The sequence below is a fragment of the Xyrauchen texanus genome, chromosome 45 (assembly GCF_025860055.1).
Source record: "Xyrauchen texanus isolate HMW12.3.18 chromosome 45, RBS_HiC_50CHRs, whole genome shotgun sequence".
Classification (NCBI taxonomy): Eukaryota; Metazoa; Chordata; class Actinopteri; order Cypriniformes; family Catostomidae; genus Xyrauchen; species Xyrauchen texanus.
In genome coordinates, this window is record NC_068320.1 from 42,212 (window position 1) to 60,705 (window position 18,494).

The 18,494-nt window shown below is 44.4% G+C and overlaps 2 non-coding genes across 2 annotated transcripts; both read left to right on the top strand.

The window, feature by feature from the left end:
• The first annotated feature begins 1,941 nt into the window (after positions 1-1,941).
• LOC127637868 (U2 spliceosomal RNA) lies at positions 1,942-2,132 on the top strand. The gene has a single exon (XR_007969805.1). It is a non-coding gene; the product is annotated as a U2 spliceosomal RNA (small nuclear RNA).
• A 393-nt stretch (positions 2,133-2,525) lies between these two features.
• LOC127637853 (U1 spliceosomal RNA) lies at positions 2,526-2,689 on the top strand. Its single transcript, XR_007969792.1, has one exon. It is a non-coding gene; the product is annotated as a U1 spliceosomal RNA (small nuclear RNA).
• Positions 2,690-18,494: the final 15,805 nt, after the last annotated feature.

Consider the following 18,494-nt stretch of genomic DNA (forward strand, 5'->3'; position numbering starts at 1 on the left):
GAAACAAGAGACTTCAGCGTTGTAAGCCCGTTTATCGGTCCAATGACGGTCTCCAATAATACGGGTGAAGGTCTCTGCGCGTTACAATCTTTCTTGTACGCAACACAACAATATTAAATGAAATACATTTTCTCTTATGTATTATCTCGTAATTTCATCTGACTCCATAAATGAAAAAGGTTTTTAATGATATCTGAGTATCATTAAAAGTGAGCGAATGTTTGATTATTCCTTTAACTCCTTTAATTATATTTTACCCATTTAGATTAAGAAACTATGTCGCTTTGAGGTCCTCGCGTGTTTTTCTCTACACCGCGGGTCTCACGATCACAAGCGGCCAGTATTGGATCATCAAACAGAGGTAATTGCTATATACCTGAGATCGGTCACGTTCACGTATACACAATCAAAGATACTTCAGTATAGCCCCATGGAATTGCATACACTTGAATGTAATTTAACGTTTTCTTCAGTAGAGGTCACAGCCACTATTACAGATGTAAGTTGACCAACATAACTTCTCTTATAATAGCTTTGGATTGGCCATGCGTGGTTTCCCACGTACACTTATCTGGAGAAACATCAAATTAAAACAGAGGTAAGACACCCAGATTTAGATTGGTCAAGCAGCGTTTGCTGCTCTAAACGGAAATTCCCTTTTTGTCTTTGCAAACCAAGTACACTTGAATCAATGCCAAATATTAGTCGTCACTAATCTGACGCAGACTTGCGGTAACATACGAATCGTTTAATCTGTTTGGGAAACACAATGTCAGAGTCAGTCAGAATAAAATCAAATGTTGACAATTTATTGACCAGGTAACATAATCAATTCCAATTAGACATTGATAAGTCAAAGTTAGACATTTTATCAAAACATAAGAAATACGAATTGCAATCACCTGAAATAAACTACAAACAGTAAACTGTTTGGGATCGTCTGATTACAGAGAGCCCTGAGCAATGTGTCGCCTCTCCTTAAATACCCAGATAATTCAACATGCTTACCAAATGGTGGTGTCTGTCATTATAATTAGATTTTGGTCCCCTGTTGAGGGGGTTCCTGTAGATTAACATACAGGAGGTATGGAGGATCTGGGGGAGGGCACACCTTTAAGGGGCACACCAAATTTCACATATTGTATAACTTCTTTTAGCTTTTCATTATGGCTGGGAGGATGAGACCAGTTTACCAGGCGCACTGAGAGACTTTAAATGATACCAAACATGTTATAGTTACTTTTTGTACACACTTCACATTGCATAGGTTTTTAGTGAGCTTTAAGTGAGGAGGAGGAGTAAGATGAAGATACTTTAGAAGGGAGGTGTTAGCTGCACAGTATGTTGCATCTCGGATGTTGCTGTTACATCTGCAGAGAGAGTTCAGATGTTAATTCTCATGAGAGCCTTTTGTTTTCTCGAGGAGTAGCCCAAACTCACTGGCACCCGCCTTACAGCGCCCTTCACTGAGACATAGAAACAAAGCTAGGTGTGGTGTCAGCGTTGGTTGGGCACACATTGACAATGCATACACATTGTTCCCTTTACACGAAAAGCCAATGTGTAATATAACATTGCGAAGGGCACACAAAAATATAGCAGAAGAAAACATACATCCCAAATGTTCACATGTGAGTAGAAAGATCAGTTTGGCCTCCACACGGGGTTTCGGCCAACGGCACTCCAGCGGCCTTCGAGCTGAGAGAAAGACATCAATAAAGTATCATTTGATCGTTTTTTGGTGGGAACAATGCTTTGCTTGTTACGCTGAAAAGTGTTGCGCGCTAATATTGCATCGTGGAGTGGCATGGTCCATTTTGTTTGGTCCCGCACTGGTCAAACCGTCCATGTCTACTTGATAGTTTGTGACCTTTGACGCTCTCACCGTGACCTCATCTCGCTTTTCCGTTTCCGGCCGTCCTCTCACAGAGTGATTACGGCATCGCTTCTCGGCCTTTTGGCTAAGATCAAGTGTAGTATCTGTTCTTATCAGTTTAATATCTGATACGTCCCCTATCCGGGGACCATATATTAAATGGATTTTTGGGCCTGGGAGATGGAAGAGGGGCTTGCTCCGTCCACTCTACGTATCGACTTGGTATTGCAGTATTTCCAGGCACGGTGCGCTTCCCTTCGGGGATCAACATTTGTTATGAAAGGCAGAGATCTTTGTTCATTAATTCAATAAGCGTCTGAGAGCGGGCAAATGAGGAATCTTTACTTTAGCTCTTGTTCAGGTGTGTGATTGCGTGTCCGTGAACGAACCGCCGACTCGTCGGCCGAAAGCGAATGGTATAGTGCTGTTGTCGTTCGCTCCTGAGACCACAAACTGTCACAAGGCAGAGAACTAATACACAGACTTGGTAGCAATAAAAGTTGGGGTTTAAAGTTTGTGTACACGCCTGTTTAATTGCAAAGCGCATTCATGCACTAGGAGTTGTGGATGAATTGTTTGTGTATGAGGACAACGTTGGTATGAATGGTAAAGAGGAGAATGGGCCCTCTGCCCCAAAACCCTTGCACTTATACTTACCTGGTAGGGGAGACACTATGATCATGAAGGTGGTTCACCCAGGGTGAGGCTCGGCCATTGCACTTCGGTTGTGCTGACCCTTGCGAATTACCCAAATGTGGGAATCTCGACTGCATAATTTCTGGTAGTGAGGGACTGCGTCCGCGCTCTCCCCTGGTCATTCGTTTAAAAAAAAAAACTATCTCTGTTGTGTTTGTCGGGCGTGCTCTCAATTAAGGTGCTTCCCATAAACGCCAACCTGATCATTCGTTTTGCACTGTTTAGATTTTAAGACAGCATTAAACAATGTTGATGTTAAAAAGGCCATTACTAGTAATATGCCTTCTGACATAAATCTTTTTCTTTTGCCGAGATTGATCGATGCACAGCATACAGCATAGCAGCCAATCAGCGTTCGCTGATCTACGTGCATGCGAACATCCCGCCCACAGTGCTCTGTGTGAAGTTGAGAGTTGATTCTGTCGGAGCACTAACGCTGTATTTTTGCCGTTGTAAATAACATTTTAGTTGTTAATTTCATGGGTGTTGTGCGTCAATGCAAAGTAAGTGAATTATACTTGATTTCTAGCAATCATATGTGCAATCCTAGACCTGTTCAATATTTAGTTTGCCGTTATAACGAGCATTAGCTCGTTGAGGTTAATTATAGGAGTTATCACGGCTTTGTAACGATGTTGTGCTGTATATAGGATGTTATATATCTACTTAGTTGTTCATATTGATGTAATCTATGTATATTTCATCAGTGTTTGATGCATTTCAATTGTTAAAGACTGCGTTTGAGGTATTCTGAAGTTGTAAACTACTTAATGCATGTGCGTGTAACAAGCCCAGACAGAGCACCGCTGACAAACTATGAGACGCAGATCAAACTGTTTAGAGTGTAATTTAATGTATGGCATAGCAAGTTTGTTTTTCTTTCTTTATTAATCTCATTTCCATATTTTGTTCATACTCATCATGTACCTGTTTTAAAATATTTAATGTTATTATTATGTATGTTTACACTTGCCTATATTTTCTGTTACCATAGAAAAACCACACCTACTTATACACCTTGATTAAGGACAACTACTTTGTTATCTGAGTTGATGTGGTGACAAATAAACGGGTTATTCCCAAATATCGGACATCTACTGACCAGTCTCTTACCAGACACCCTGTGGCGGGTTTTCAACCTAACTAGCAACATAACTAAATGTGATTGAGCTGTCATCAGTCAATTCATTTCTTCATGGTCCTTCGAGCCGGATGAAACTTGCTACAGGCTTATAAGATGTCAGCACACGCAGAAGATGAGCCAACTGGGCGTGTCAGAAGGAAGACTGCCCTTCCCGCCCGATATGAAGATTATGATCTCACTGGTTTCTCCCTGCCTAAGCTCTTGTATCCCGAACCCGTGTCACCAATCACTCAGATGCCCTCCTATCGGTCAGAGGGTGAAACCCAACATGAGGGTGCAATGGCATCCGATCCAGTACAGATCCTAGGTGATGAGCCCCTTAGCTCAGAAGAATGGTCCGACACTGAACTAAGCAGGTCTGAGAATGACATTCTCAAGCGAAGAAATATTACTTCTCGCCATGCAAATAGGAACGTGTTTCGCACTGTCAATCCGATCCAGCATGAAAGGGATGCATTGCAGCAGACAAATCAGCAATTGCACAAGAGCTCTCTCAACTTAAGCGGCAGATGCAGCAGCTACAGATTCAGGTAGAACAACAACGGCCTGTGGCTCAACCGCTACCATCTGTTATTCCTGCCCGTCAGTCATACACTAGCCAGCCTATTCCTGCACCACGTCGTGTAAAGAACATGCAGTCAGCTGAGAGAAGTTTTAGGCCTGTGCCAGCACCACGCTTCAGACAACATGATATCAACTCAGATCATGAACATTCTTCTGCTCCTGTGGCTGATCTCAGAGACAACGATTACTCCCCTATGACATTCCATGTGCCCAGCCATCCAGTTGGGAGGTTCCAAAGGAGGAGGAATTTTACCAACCTGAAAGAGAATATCAACCCCCATATGAGAGAGCGTGTGCAACCTCTACACCTTATGATTCTGCCTGGCGCCAAAGAACGGCCCATAGCTCACAGAGTAAAGTGCGCCAGTTTGAGCCAGAGTCAATGTACAGAGGCCCTACTCCCACCATACCAGATTTTGTACATCCAGACCCGAGAGAGTTCTCACGTTTGAAGATCGCCTTAGAGAATACACTCCCTGCTAATGCCACAGAGAGGTTTAAATTTCAGATTCTCACAGACCATCTCAAGCTAGAAGAGGCACTACTCATCGCTGATTCTTACAGCCATTCTCAATACCCCTTCACAAGAACAATGGACGCTCTGGATCAGCAGTTTGGTCAGCCACACCAGCTTGCATTACAACGAATAGCAGAACTTATGGATGGCCCAAATATCAGCAGCGGAGACATAAAAGCCTTCAGACTGTTCAGCACTTAAAGTTCGGTCACTCGTTGGCATGCTGGGGCAACTCGGAAAGAAGGGCAACTTTGAATTACAGTGTGGTTCTCATGTCTCCAGATTATTAGGAAAATTACCTCATGATCTCAGGTCAAGTTTTCGCCGGTTTGCACATCCACACAGTGTTCGATTCCAACACTTCTAGATCTTTCTGAATGGTTGGAGTACGAAATCCAAGTGCAGGATGACACATCAAGATTTGTAACCAGCCAACGTAAAGGGCCTACTGCACGGACCAGAGAGATAATCAAAGACCACAAGTTTTCTCATAAGAATACTAACATTCTGCTCAACACTGAGAAAGCTCTGCTTGACACAATGACATCATCTACGACCTGGAAAGCTGGATCAAAGCCTTACTGCCCCTACTGTGATAATACTAAGCACTCCTTGAATAACTGTCCAAATTTCAAGCAACTCACCACCAATCAGAAGCGTAACTGGATCAAGGAGAACAATCGGTGTTGGCGCTGTGGCAGGAACCATCAAGCAACGGAATGCAGTCTGAAGATGCGCTGCAAGCAGTGTAACAGCCGACATTTGCTAGTTCTTCATGACATTACAGTGAGAAGTGCGGAGAGATCACAGACTGTGCAAAACAAAGCTGCTACCACAACTACCAATTCCTGTCTTCTGAATACCATGAATGAGATTCTTCTCATAAGAAAACCTCCTGCCAGCCGAAAAGTCCTACTGAAGATCAGTAAAGTAATCCTCAGGAATGGAAAACACAGCATGACTGCCTATGCCATTCAAGATGACGGGTCAGAAAGAACCATCCTTCTACACAGTGCTGCTCAGCAGCTTGGCCTCAAAGGTAACCCAGAAGACCTACCACTCCGCACAGTCAGGCAAGAGCTCCAGGTCCTTAGTGGTGCAGCGGTGTCATTCTCTATCTCCCCACTGTCGCAGCCTAAAAAGATATTCCACATTAAAGGTGCATTTACAGCCCAGCAGCTGAGCCTGGCTGAACATACGCATCCAGTCAGAGCATTAAGGGAGAAATATCAACACTTGAGGGGCTCCGTTGCGCAATCTAGACAATGTCCGTCCTGTGCTACTTATCGGTTCAGACTACCCTCATCTTATTACTCCAGTAGGGCCGGTCTGCTTTGGTCCACCAGGGGTCCTGCTGCCATCAAGACATGACTTGGCTGGACATTGCAGGGTCCTGTGCAGCATCTCCAAATGGAGACCAATGAACAATGCTGCTTTTTCATCGCAACTTCATCTTCTGAGACAGATCTTTATAAGCATGTTGAAAGACTTTGGCAGATGGATGTGTTACCTTGGCGCAGTGAAAAAAACAGTAGCAGATCCAGACAAGACCATGAGGCAATAGAGCTCCTGGATGAAAAAACAGTCAGGGTTGAGGTAGATGGGGTAAAGAGATATGCCACCCCTCTTTTGCGAGTCAAAACCATGCCACAACTTAATGCTCCCAAACAGGCAGTGATTTCACAGCTGAGAGCCACTGAAAAGCGATTGGTGAAAAATTCAGAACAAGCAGCTGCTTACTCTGCAGAGATTTATAAATTGGAACAAGCAGGCTATGTGGTAAAGCTGAAACAGCATGCTGAACAGGACTCTGGTTCATCATGGTACATCCCACACCATATGGTCCATCACAATGGGAAGGACCGAGTAGTTTTTAATTGTTCATTCCGACATCAGGGCCAAAATCTCAACGAGCTGTTGCTCCCTGGACCAGTACTGGGACCGTCTTTACTCGCTGTTCTGCTCAGGTTCGGGAACACTCCATTGCAGTCAGCAGTGATATACGTGGGATGTTCCACCAGATCAGGTTGCTGCCAGAGGACAGACCACTACTGCGTTTTCTCTGGAGAGATCTCAATGTACAGGAACAACCTAGTGTTTTTGAGTGGCAGGTCCTTCCCTTTGGGACCACTTGCAGTCCCTGTTGCGCAGTGTACGCCCTTCAAAAGCATGTACTTGATCACAGCCAACCTGGAGAAGATGTCAGGTATTCAGTCTTGAAGTCCTTTTATGTCGACAATTGCCTGCAAAGCTTTACTACGACAGAAGCCAAAAACTTTGTCGACAAAATCGGGAACCTACTGGTAGATGGTGGTTTCGAATTGAGACAGTGGTCTAGTAATCAGCCGTCAACCATAAACCATCTGCCCTCAGATTTGAAATCAGTCAGTACTGAGCTCTGGATTTCTCATGGCCAAACAGATATGCAAGAATCTACTCTGAGACTGCTTTGGAACCACCAAACAGACACCATTTCCTACCGGTATCGTCCCAAAAAGAGTGCTGAAATCACTATGCGTAACATCTACCGAACGCTGGCCAGTCAATATGATCCCCTGGGCTACCTCATTCCGTACACCACCAGGGCTAAGCTCATAGTCCAACGCTTGTGGGACAAAAAAAGGGACTGGGATGATCCAAACCTTCCCCCTGATCTACTACAGGCTTGGACAGAGTGGGAGGCAGAGTTATCATCTCTACCATTCATTGCCTTCCCAAGGTCTTACACCAGTCCAGCCAAAGACCAAGAAAAAGTCAACGAGACATACACATCTTTTGTGATGCCTCTGAATGGGCATATGGTTCAGTCAGCTTATTTAAGGTCAGAAGACCGGCAGGGGGACGTGGAGGTCTCTTTCCTTACAGCAAGATCAAAAGTTGCGCCAAAAAACAGCAATCAATACCCCGCCTAGAACTCTGTGCTGCGCTAACTGGCGCTCAACTGGGCAAAGTTGTAAGTGCTGAGTTAACCTTGCCCATTCATCACGTAACCTTATGGACTGACTCAACCACAGTCCTTACCTGGCTCAAGTCTGAATCTTGTAGATTCAAGGTCTTTGTCGGCACCGGGTGGCAGAGATCCAAGATATCACTGAGAAGCATACATGGAGGTTTGTGCCATCTTCCAGTAACCCAGCTGATGATATCACACGGGGACTGTCCTTGAATGAGCTTGGTCCAGATAGACACTGGTATCAAGGACCATCATTCTTAAAAGACTCTCCAAGTACGTGGCCTGAAATACCACATCCTGTGGATGTAGATGGAGAGGAACTGCGCAAGACAGGTTTGTGCACACTTGCATGCTTCACAACCAGCCCTTCAGTCCCCAACCTTGATCAACATATAACTTTCCAAGAGTTGATAGAGTCCACGGCTTCTCACGGGCGGCCACCGGTAGCCTGACAGCCAGTGCCTACAGAGATGCTGAAGTCACTCTTTTACAACAGTCCCAACAGGATTCTTTCCCCTTAGACCTTGAACAATTAAGGAGTGGTAAACCTCTAACCCATAACAGCCGCTTAAAAGCCTTAGCACCTGAACTTGACAGTGAGACCCAATTAATTCGAGTTGGAGGTCGCCTACGTCAAAGCCCCTATCTTGAGCGAGATGCTATACACCCAATCGTTCTTGATCCGAAGCACACAATCACACAGCTCATCATACAAAGTTATGACGCCAAACTCCACCACCCAGGGTGTGAGAGAGTATTTGCTGAACTTCGCCGCAGGTACTGGATTCTCCGCGCTAGGGAAGTGGTTAAGCGGTACCAACGAAGATGTGTAGAGTGCCAGACATGGAGAAAGAAGCCAGAAATTCCCAAAATGGCAGACCTCCCTCCAGCCAGACTACGACTATACTGACCTGCATTCTATTCTACAGGTATGGACTGTTTCGGCCCTTATGCTGTCAAGGTCGGAAGGAGGACTGAAAAGAAATGGGGTATCATTTTTAAGTGCCTAACCACTCGAGCAGTGTACATTGATATACTACATAACCTTGATACTGATTCCTTCCTCATGGCCCTCAGACGCTTTACTGCCAGACGTGGAACCCCATTCGAACTCATATCAGACCAGGGCACAAATTTCAAGGGAGGAGAAAGGGAACTCAGAGAAACATTCGCAGCCCTTGCCCCTGAAATTCAGGGACAGCTTGCCAGACACCAGATCGAATTCCATTTCAACCCCCAAATGCTCCTCACTTCAGAGGTTGCTGGGAACGAGAAATCTGCTACCTTAAGCAAGCACTGACAGCCACTATCGACTCAGGCAGTTACCTTTGAAGTACTAGATACAGTGTTGGTAGAAATTGAGGGAATACTAAACTCTAAACCCTTGGGTTATACTTCCTCTGACATTGCTGATCCAGACCCCATCACTCCAAATTCTCTCTTGATGGGGCGGCCGGATTCTTCTCTACCTCCAGTGGTATACCCAGAGTCAGAGCTGTTAAGCAAGCGGTGATGGCGTCACAGTCAAGTTCTTGCAGACCACTTCTGGAGACACTTTCTGAGGTTTTACCTTCCTGGTCTTCAAAGCCATCAGAAGTGGCAAGGTGACACATCCAACGTTCAAGTTGACACCACAGTGATGATAGTCGACCCACAGTTGCCTCGAGCCCTTTGGTTGGTGGGACGAGTGTCAGAAGTCTTCCCTGGGGCTGATGGCAGAGTGAGGACGGCTAATGTTAAGGTGGGTGCAAAGACGTACACACGCCCAATAGCACGTATTATACAATTGCCTAGCATTCCTGAATGACTGTAAACCAATCTGTTACTTGGAGGCTTTTTCTTAATTGCACAGATTCTCTTTACCGAATCTGGGGGCGGCTGTTAAAAAGGCCATTACTAGTAATATGCCTTCTGACATAAATCTTTTTCTTTTGCCGAGATTGATCGACGCACAGCATACAGCATAGCAGCCAATCAGCGTTCGCTGATCTACGTGCATGCGAACATCCCGCCCACAGTGCTCTGTGTGAAGTTGAGAGTTGATTCTGTCGGAGCACTAACGCTGTATTTTTGCCGTTGTAAATAACATTTTAGTTGTTAATTTCATGGGTGTTGTGCGTCAATGCAAAGTAAGTGAATTATACTTGATTTCTAGCAATCATATGTGCAATCCTAGACCTGTTCAATATTTAGTTTGCCGTTATAACGAGCATTAGCTCGTTGAGGTTAATTATAGGAGTTATCACGGCTTTGTAACGATGTTGTGCTGTATATAGGATGTTATATATCTACTTAGTTGTTCATATTGATGTAATCTATGTATATTTCATCAGTGTTTGATGCATTTCAATTGTTAAAGACTGCGTTTGAGGTATTCTGAAGTTGTAAACTACTTAATGCATGTGCGTGTAACAAGCCCAGACAGAGCACCGCTGACAAACTATGAGACGCAGATCAAACTGTTTAGAGTGTAATTTAATGTATGGCATAGCAAGTTTGTTTTTCTTTCTTTATTAATCTCATTTCCATATTTTGTTCATACTCATCATGTACCTGTTTTAAAATATTTAATGTTATTATTATGTATGTTTACACTTGCCTATATTTTCTGTTACCATAGAAAAACCACACCTACTTATACACCTTGATTAAGGACAACTACTTTGTTATCTGAGTTGATGTGGTGACAAATAAACGGGTTATTCCCAAATATCGGACATCTACTGACCAGTCTCTTACCAGACACCCTGTGGCGGGTTTTCAACCTAACTAGCAACATAACTAAATGTGATTGAGCTGTCATCAGTCAATTCATTTCTTCATGGTCCTTCGAGCCGGATGAAACTTGCTACAGGCTTATAAGATGTCAGCACACGCAGAAGATGAGCCAACTGGGCGTGTCAGAAGGAAGACTGCCCTTCCCGCCCGATATGAAGATTATGATCTCACTGGTTTCTCCCTGCCTAAGCTCTTGTATCCCGAACCCGTGTCACCAATCACTCAGATGCCCTCCTATCGGTCAGAGGGTGAAACCCAACAGGAGGGTGCAATGGCATCCGATCCAGTACAGATCCTAGGTGATGAGCCCCTTAGCTCAGAAGAATGGTCCGACACTGAACTAAGCAGGTCTGAGAATGACATTCTCAAGCGAAGAAATATTACTTCTCGCCATGCAAATAGGAACATGTTTCGCACTGTCAATCCGATCCAGCAGGAAAGGGATGCATTGCAGCAGACAAATCAGCAATATGCACAAGAGCTCTCTCAACTTAAGCGGCAGATGCAGCAGCTACAGATTCAGGTAGAACAACAACGGCCTGTGGCTCAACCGCTACCATCTGTTATTCCTGCCCGTCAGTCATACACTAGCCAGCCTATTCCTGCACCACGTCGTGTAAAGAACATGCAGTCAGCTGAGAGAAGTTTTAGGCCTGTGCCAGCACCACGCTTCAGACAACATGATATCAACTCAGATCATGAACATTCTTCTGCTCCTGTGGCTGATCTCAGAGACAACGATTACTCCCCTATGACATTCCATGTGCCCAGCCATCCAGTTGGGAGGTTCCAAAGGAGGAGGAATTTTACCAACCTGAAAGAGAATATCAACCCCCATATGAGAGAGCGTGTGCAACCTCTACACCTTATGATTCTGCCTGGCCAAAGAACGGCCCATAGCTCACAGAGTAAAGTGCGCCAGTTTGAGCCAGAGTCAATGAACAGAGGCCCTACTCCCACCATACCAGATTTTGTACATCCAGACCCGAGAGAGTTCTCACGTTTGAAGATCGCCTTAGAGAATACACTCCCTGCTAATGCCACAGAGAGGTTTAAATTTCAGATTCTCACAGACCATCTCAAGCTAGAAGAGGCACTACTCATCGCTGATTCTTACAGCCATTCTCAATACCCCTTCACAAGAACAATGGACGCTCTGGATCAGCAGTTTGGTCAGCCACACCAGCTTGCATTACAACGAATAGCAGAACTTATGGATGGCCCAAATATCAGCAGCGGAGACATAAAAGCCTTCAGACTGTTCGCACTTAAAGTTCGGTCACTCGTTGGCATGCTGGGGCAACTCGGAAAGAAGGGCAACTTTGAATTACAGTGTGGTTCTCATGTCTCCAGATTATTAGGAAAATTACCTCATGATCTCAGGTCAAGTTTTCGCCGGTTTGCACATCCACACAGTGTTCCGATTCCAACACTTCTAGATCTTTCTGAATGGTTGGAGTACGAAATCCAAGTGCAGGATGACACATCAAGATTTGTAACCAGCCAACGTAAAGGGCCTACTGCACGGACCAGAGAGATAATCAAAGACCACAAGTTTTCTCATAAGAATACTAACATTCTGCTCAACACTGAGAAAGCTCTGCTTGACACAATGACATCATCTACGACCTGGAAAGCTGGATCAAAGCCTTACTGCCCCTACTGTGATAATACTAAGCACTCCTTGAATAACTGTCCAAATTTCAAGCAACTCACCACCAATCAGAAGCGTAACTGGATCAAGGAGAACAATCGGTGTTGGCGCTGTGGCAGGAACCATCAAGCAACGGAATGCAGTCTGAAGATGCGCTGCAAGCAGTGTAACAGCCGACATTTGCTAGTTCTTCATGACATTACAGTGAGAAGTGCGGAGAGATCACAGACTGTGCAAAACGAAGCTGCTACCACAACTACCAATTCCTGTCTTCTGAATACCATGAATGAGATTCTTCTCATAAGAAAACCTCCTGCCAGCCGAAAAGTCCTACTGAAGATCAGTAAAGTAATCCTCAGGAATGGAAAACACAGCATGACTGCCTATGCCATTCAAGATGACGGGTCAGAAAGAACCATCCTTCTACACAGTGCTGCTCAGCAGCTTGGCCTCAAAGGTAACCCAGAAGACCTACCACTCCGCACAGTCAGGCAAGAGCTCCAGGTCCTTAGTGGTGCAGCGGTGTCATTCTCTATCTCCCCACTGTCGCAGCCTAAAAAGATATTCCACATTAAAGGTGCATTTACAGCCCAGCAGCTGAGCCTGGCTGAACATACGCATCCAGTCAGAGCATTAAGGGAGAAATATCAACACTTGAGGGGCTCCGTTGCTGCAATCTAGACAATGTCCGTCCTGTGCTACTTATCGGTTCAGACTACCCTCATCTTATTACTCCAGTAGGGCTGGTCTGCTTTGGTCCACCAGGGGTCCTGCTGCCATCAAGACACGACTTGGCTGGACATTGCAGGGTCCTGTGCAGCATCTCCAAATGGAGACCAATGAACAATGCTGCTTTTATCATCGCAACTTCATCTTCTGAGACAGATCTTTATAAGCATGTTGAAAGACTTTGGCAGATGGATGTGTTACCATGGCGCAGTGAAAAAACAGTACCAGATCCAGACAAGACCATGAGGCAATAGAGCTCCTGGATGAAAAAACAGTCAGGGTTGAGGTAGATGGGGTAAAGAGATATGCCACCCCTCTTTTGCGAGTCAAAACCATGCCACAACTTAATGCTCCCAAACAGGCAGTGATTTCACAGCTGAGAGCCACTGAAAAGCGATTGGTGAAAAATTCAGAACAAGCAGCTGCTTACTCTGCAGAGATTTATAAATTGGAACAAGCAGGCTATGTGGTAAAGCTGAAACAGCATGCTGAACAGGACTCTGGTTCATCATGGTACATCCCACACCATATGGTCCATCACAATGGGAAGGACCGAGTAGTTTTTAATTGTTCATTCCGACATCAGGGCCAAAATCTCAACGAGCTGTTGCTCCCTGGACCAGCACTGGGACCGTCTTTACTCGCTGTTCTGCTCAGGTTCCGGGAACACTCCATTGCAGTCAGCAGTGATATACGTGGGATGTTCCACCAGATCAGGTTGCTCCCAGAGGACAGACCACTACTGCGTTTTCTCTGGAGAGATCTCAATGTACAGGAACAACCTAGTGTTTTTGAGTGGCAGGTCCTTCCCTTTGGGACCACTTGCAGTCCCTGTTGCGCAGTGTACGCCCTTCAAAAGCATGTACTTGATCACAGCCAACCTGGAGAAGATGTCAGGTATTCAGTCTTGAAGTCCTTTTATGTCGACAATTGCCTGCAAAGCTTTACTACGACAGAAGCCAAAAACTTCGTCGACAAAATCGGGAACCTACTGGTAGATGGTGGTTTCGAATTGAGACAGTGGTCTAGTAATCAGCCGTCAACCATAAACCATCTGCCCTCAGATTTGAAATCAGTCAGTACTGAGCTCTGGATTTCTCATGGCCAAACAGATACGCAAGAATCTACTCTGGGACTGCTTTGGAACCACCAAACAGACACCATTTCCTACCGGTATCGTCCCAAAAAGAGTGCTGAAATCACTATGCGTAACATCTACCGAACGCTGGCCAGTCAATATGATCCCCTGGGCTACGCTCATTCCGTACACCACCAGGGCTAAGCTCATAGTCCAACGCTTGTGGGACAAAAAAGGGACTGGGATGATCCAAACCTTCCCCTGATCTACTACAGGCTTGGACAGAGTGGGAGGCAGAGTTATCATCTCTACCATTCATTGCCTTCCCAAGGTCTTACACCAGTCCAGCCAAAGACCAAGAAAAAGTCAACGAGACATACACATCTTTTGTGATGCCTCTGAATGGGCATATGGTTCAGTCGCTATTTAAGGTCAGAAGACCGGCAGGGGGACGTGGAGGTCTCTTTCCTTACAGCAAGATCAAAAGTTGCGCCAAAAAACAGCAATCAATACCCCGCCTAGAACTCTGTGCTGCGCTAACTGGCGCTCAACTGGGCAAAGTTGTAAGTGCTGAGTTAACCTTGCCCATTCATCACGTAACCTTATGGACTGACTCAACCACAGTCCTTACCTGGCTCAAGTCTGAATCTTGTAGATTCAAGGTCTTTGTTGGCACCGGGTGGCAGAGATCCAAGATATCACTGAGAAGCATACATGGAGGTTTGTGCCATCTTCCAGTAACCCAGCTGATGATATCACACGGGACTGTCCTTGAATGAGCTTGGTCCAGATAGACACTGGTATCAAGGACCATCATTCTTAAAAGACTCTCCAAGTTCGTGGCCTGAAATACCACATCCTGTGGATGTAGATGGAGAGGAACTGCGCAAGACAGGTTTGTGCACACTTGCATGCTTCACAACCAGCCCTTCAGTCCCCAACCTTGATCAACATATAACTTTCCAAGAGTTGATAGAGTCCACGGCTTCTCACGGGCGGCCACCGGTAGCCTGACAGCCAGTGCCTACAGAGATGCTGAAGTCACTCTTTACAACAGTCCCAACAGGATTCTTTCCCCTTAGACCTTGAACAATTAAGGAGTGGTAAACCTCTAACCCATAACAGCCGCTTAAAAGCCTTAGCACCTGAACTTGACAGTGAGACCCAATTAATTCGAGTTGGAGGTCGCCTACGTCAAAGCCCCTATCTTGAGCGAGATGCTATACACCCAATCGTTCTTGATCCGAAGCACACAATCACACAGCTCATCATACAAAGTTATGACGCCAAACTCCACCACCCAGGGTGTGAGAGAGTATTTGCTGAACTTCGCCGCAGGTACTGGATTCTCCGCTTAGGGAAGCGGTTAAGCGGTACCAACGAAGATGTGTAGAGTGCCAGAAATGGAGAAAGAAGCCAGAAATTCCCAAAATGGCAGACCTCCCTCCAGCCAGACTACGACTATACTGACCTGCATTCTATTCTACAGGTATGGACTGTTTCGGCCCTTATGCTGTCAAGGTCGGAAGGAGGACTGAAAAGAAATGGGGTATCATTTTTAAGTGCCTAACCACTCGAGCAGTGTACATTGATATACTACATAACCTTGATACTGATTCCTTCCTCATGGCCCTCAGACGCTTTACTGCCAGACATGGAACCCCATTCGAACTCATATCAGACCAGGGCACAAATTTCAAGGGAGGAGAAAGGGAACTCAGAGAAACATTCGCAGCCCTTGCCCCTGAACTTCAGGGACAGCTTGCCAGACACCAGATCGAATTCCATTTCAACCCCCCAAATGCTCCTCACTTCGGAGGTTGCTGGGAACGAGAAATCCGCTCCCTTAAGGAAGCACTGACAGCCACTATCGGAGCCCAGGCAGTTACCTTTGAAGTACTAGATACAGTGTTGGTAGAAATTGAGGGAATACTAAACTCTAAACCCTTGGGTTATACTTCCTCTGACATTGCTGATCCAGACCCCATCACTCCAAATTCTCTCTTGATGGGGCGGCCGGATTCTTCTCTACCTCCAGTGGTATACCCAGAGTCAGAGCTGTTAAGCAAGCGGTGATGGCGTCACAGTCAAGTTCTTGCAGACCACTTCTGGAGACACTTTCTGAGGTTTTACCTTCCTGGTCTTCAAAGCCGTCAGAAGTGGCAAGGTGACACATCCAACGTTCAAGTTGACACCACAGTGATGATAGTCGACCCACAGTTGCCTCGAGCCCTTTGGTTGGTGGGACGAGTGTCAGAAGTCTTCCCTGGGGCTGATGGCAGAGTGAGGACGGCTAATGTTAAGGTGGGTGCAAAGACGTACACACGCCCAATAGCACGTATTATACAATTGCCTAGCATTCCTGAATGACTGTAAACCAATCTGTTACTTGGAGGCTTTTTCTTAATTGCACAGATTCTCTTTACCGAATCTGGGGCGGCTGTTAAAAAGGCCATTACTAGTAATATGCCTTCTGACATAAATCTTTTTCTTTTGCCGAGATTGATCGACGCACAGCATACAGCATAGCAGCCAATCAGCGTTCGCTGATCTACGTGCATGCGAACATCCCGCCCACAGTGCTCTGTGTGAAGTTGAGAGTTGATTCTGTCGGAGCACTAACGCTGTATTTTTGCCGTTGTAAATAACATTTTAGTTGTTAATTTCATGGGTGTTGTGCGTCAATGCAAAGTAAGTGAATTATACTTGATTTCTAGCAATCATATGTGCAATCCTAGACCTGTTCAATATTTAGTTTGCCGTTATAACGAGCATTAGCTCGTTGAGGTTAATTATAGGAGTTATCACGGATTTGTAACGATGTTGTGCTGTATATAGGATGTTATATATCTACTTAGTTGTTCATATTGATGTAATCTATGTATATTTCATCAGTGTTTGATGCATTTCAATTGTTAAAGACTGCGTTTGAGGTATTCTGAAGTTGTAAACTACTTAATGCATGTGCTTGTAACATTCCCAGACAGAGCACCGCTGACAAACTATGAGACGCAGATCAAACTGTTTAGAGTGTAATTTAATGTATGGCATAGCAAGTTTGTTTTTCTTTCTTTATTAATCTCATTTCCATATTTTGTTCATACTCATCATGTACCTGTTTTAAAATATTTAATGTTATTATTATGTATGTTTACAATTGCCTATATTTTCTGTTACCATAGAAAACCACACCTACTTATACACCTTGATTAAGGACAACTACTTTGTTATCTGAGTTGATGTGGTGACAAATAAACGGGTTATTCCCAAATATCGGACATCTACTGACCAGTCTCTTACCAGACACCCTGTGGCGGGTTTTCAACCTAACTAGCAACATAACTAAATGTGATTGAGCTGTCATCAGTCAATTCATTTCTTCAGTTGAAAGGCTCGCTTTCTTTTATACAATATTTTGAATCCTAAGCAATGGTCCTGTTTATTTCTCATTTGCATCTCCATCTGTAGAAACGGAATCCTCACTTAACGTGAACACGATCAAAAACACGTTTAAATATTGTAACATTCGTATGCATGTCCCTCCGTTGAAAAGAAAGCCTTGCGTTGTCACTGATCATTTCAACTTAAGAAACATACACGTTAAAGTTCAATGACGCTATCTTTAAAAACCCCACAAGATGAAGGAAGACATGCTGACAACGGATTCTGCTTTCCCTCCAATTTTACTGATGTTAAGTTTAGTGGAAAATTCAGTCAATTAACAATTATATGAAAGCACAGGGAGGAAACAGAAGATGGACATATAAATACTGGGTTAAAAAAAAACTAAACGCCAGGATGTGCTTACATGTGAAAGGGATATTTCCAAAATAAAGATACAAATAAAAAAAGAAAGCATTTATAATCAGTTCAGCTTTTCCCATTAAAGCTGAGGGTAAAACAGTTATTTAACATATTGTCATTATTATTATTATTATTCATAAACGGCAACTCGACTTTGGTTGATTATTTTATGACTGAATTTTGTTTAACGAATAATGCAAGTGTCGACAACACTAATGACAAATTCTCTTAAAAGAAGAATTTTCTAATTTGCTGTCAATTCCATCACAAACTCTATACCACTAAGTATTTCAATAAATATATGTAACAGGAACTAAATGGTTTACCACCGATGACATATTTTCATGAATAATGTGAAAACAGTATAGATTAAATGTTAAATATCTCTTAGAGCAGACTCCTATTTTTCTGAACTTTGAAACTGGAATTTCTGTTACACAAGTTGAATTTTCTTGCGCTGTATCAAACTAAGACAAAGACCACACGGCATCCTCCGAGCTCACAAATAGAAATGAAGCGCTGTATCAAACTAAGACAAAGGAAATTTGGCGTTCAGCGATCCGACAGAGATAGAAATAAAGAACTGTATCTGATACTGAAGTGGACGCCATCACCTAAACACGCAGGATTTCCTACTTGCTCACAAAGGATTTCGTCTTCACTTCAAGCTCACTGTTCAGTGTAAGAGAAAAGCGAGATTA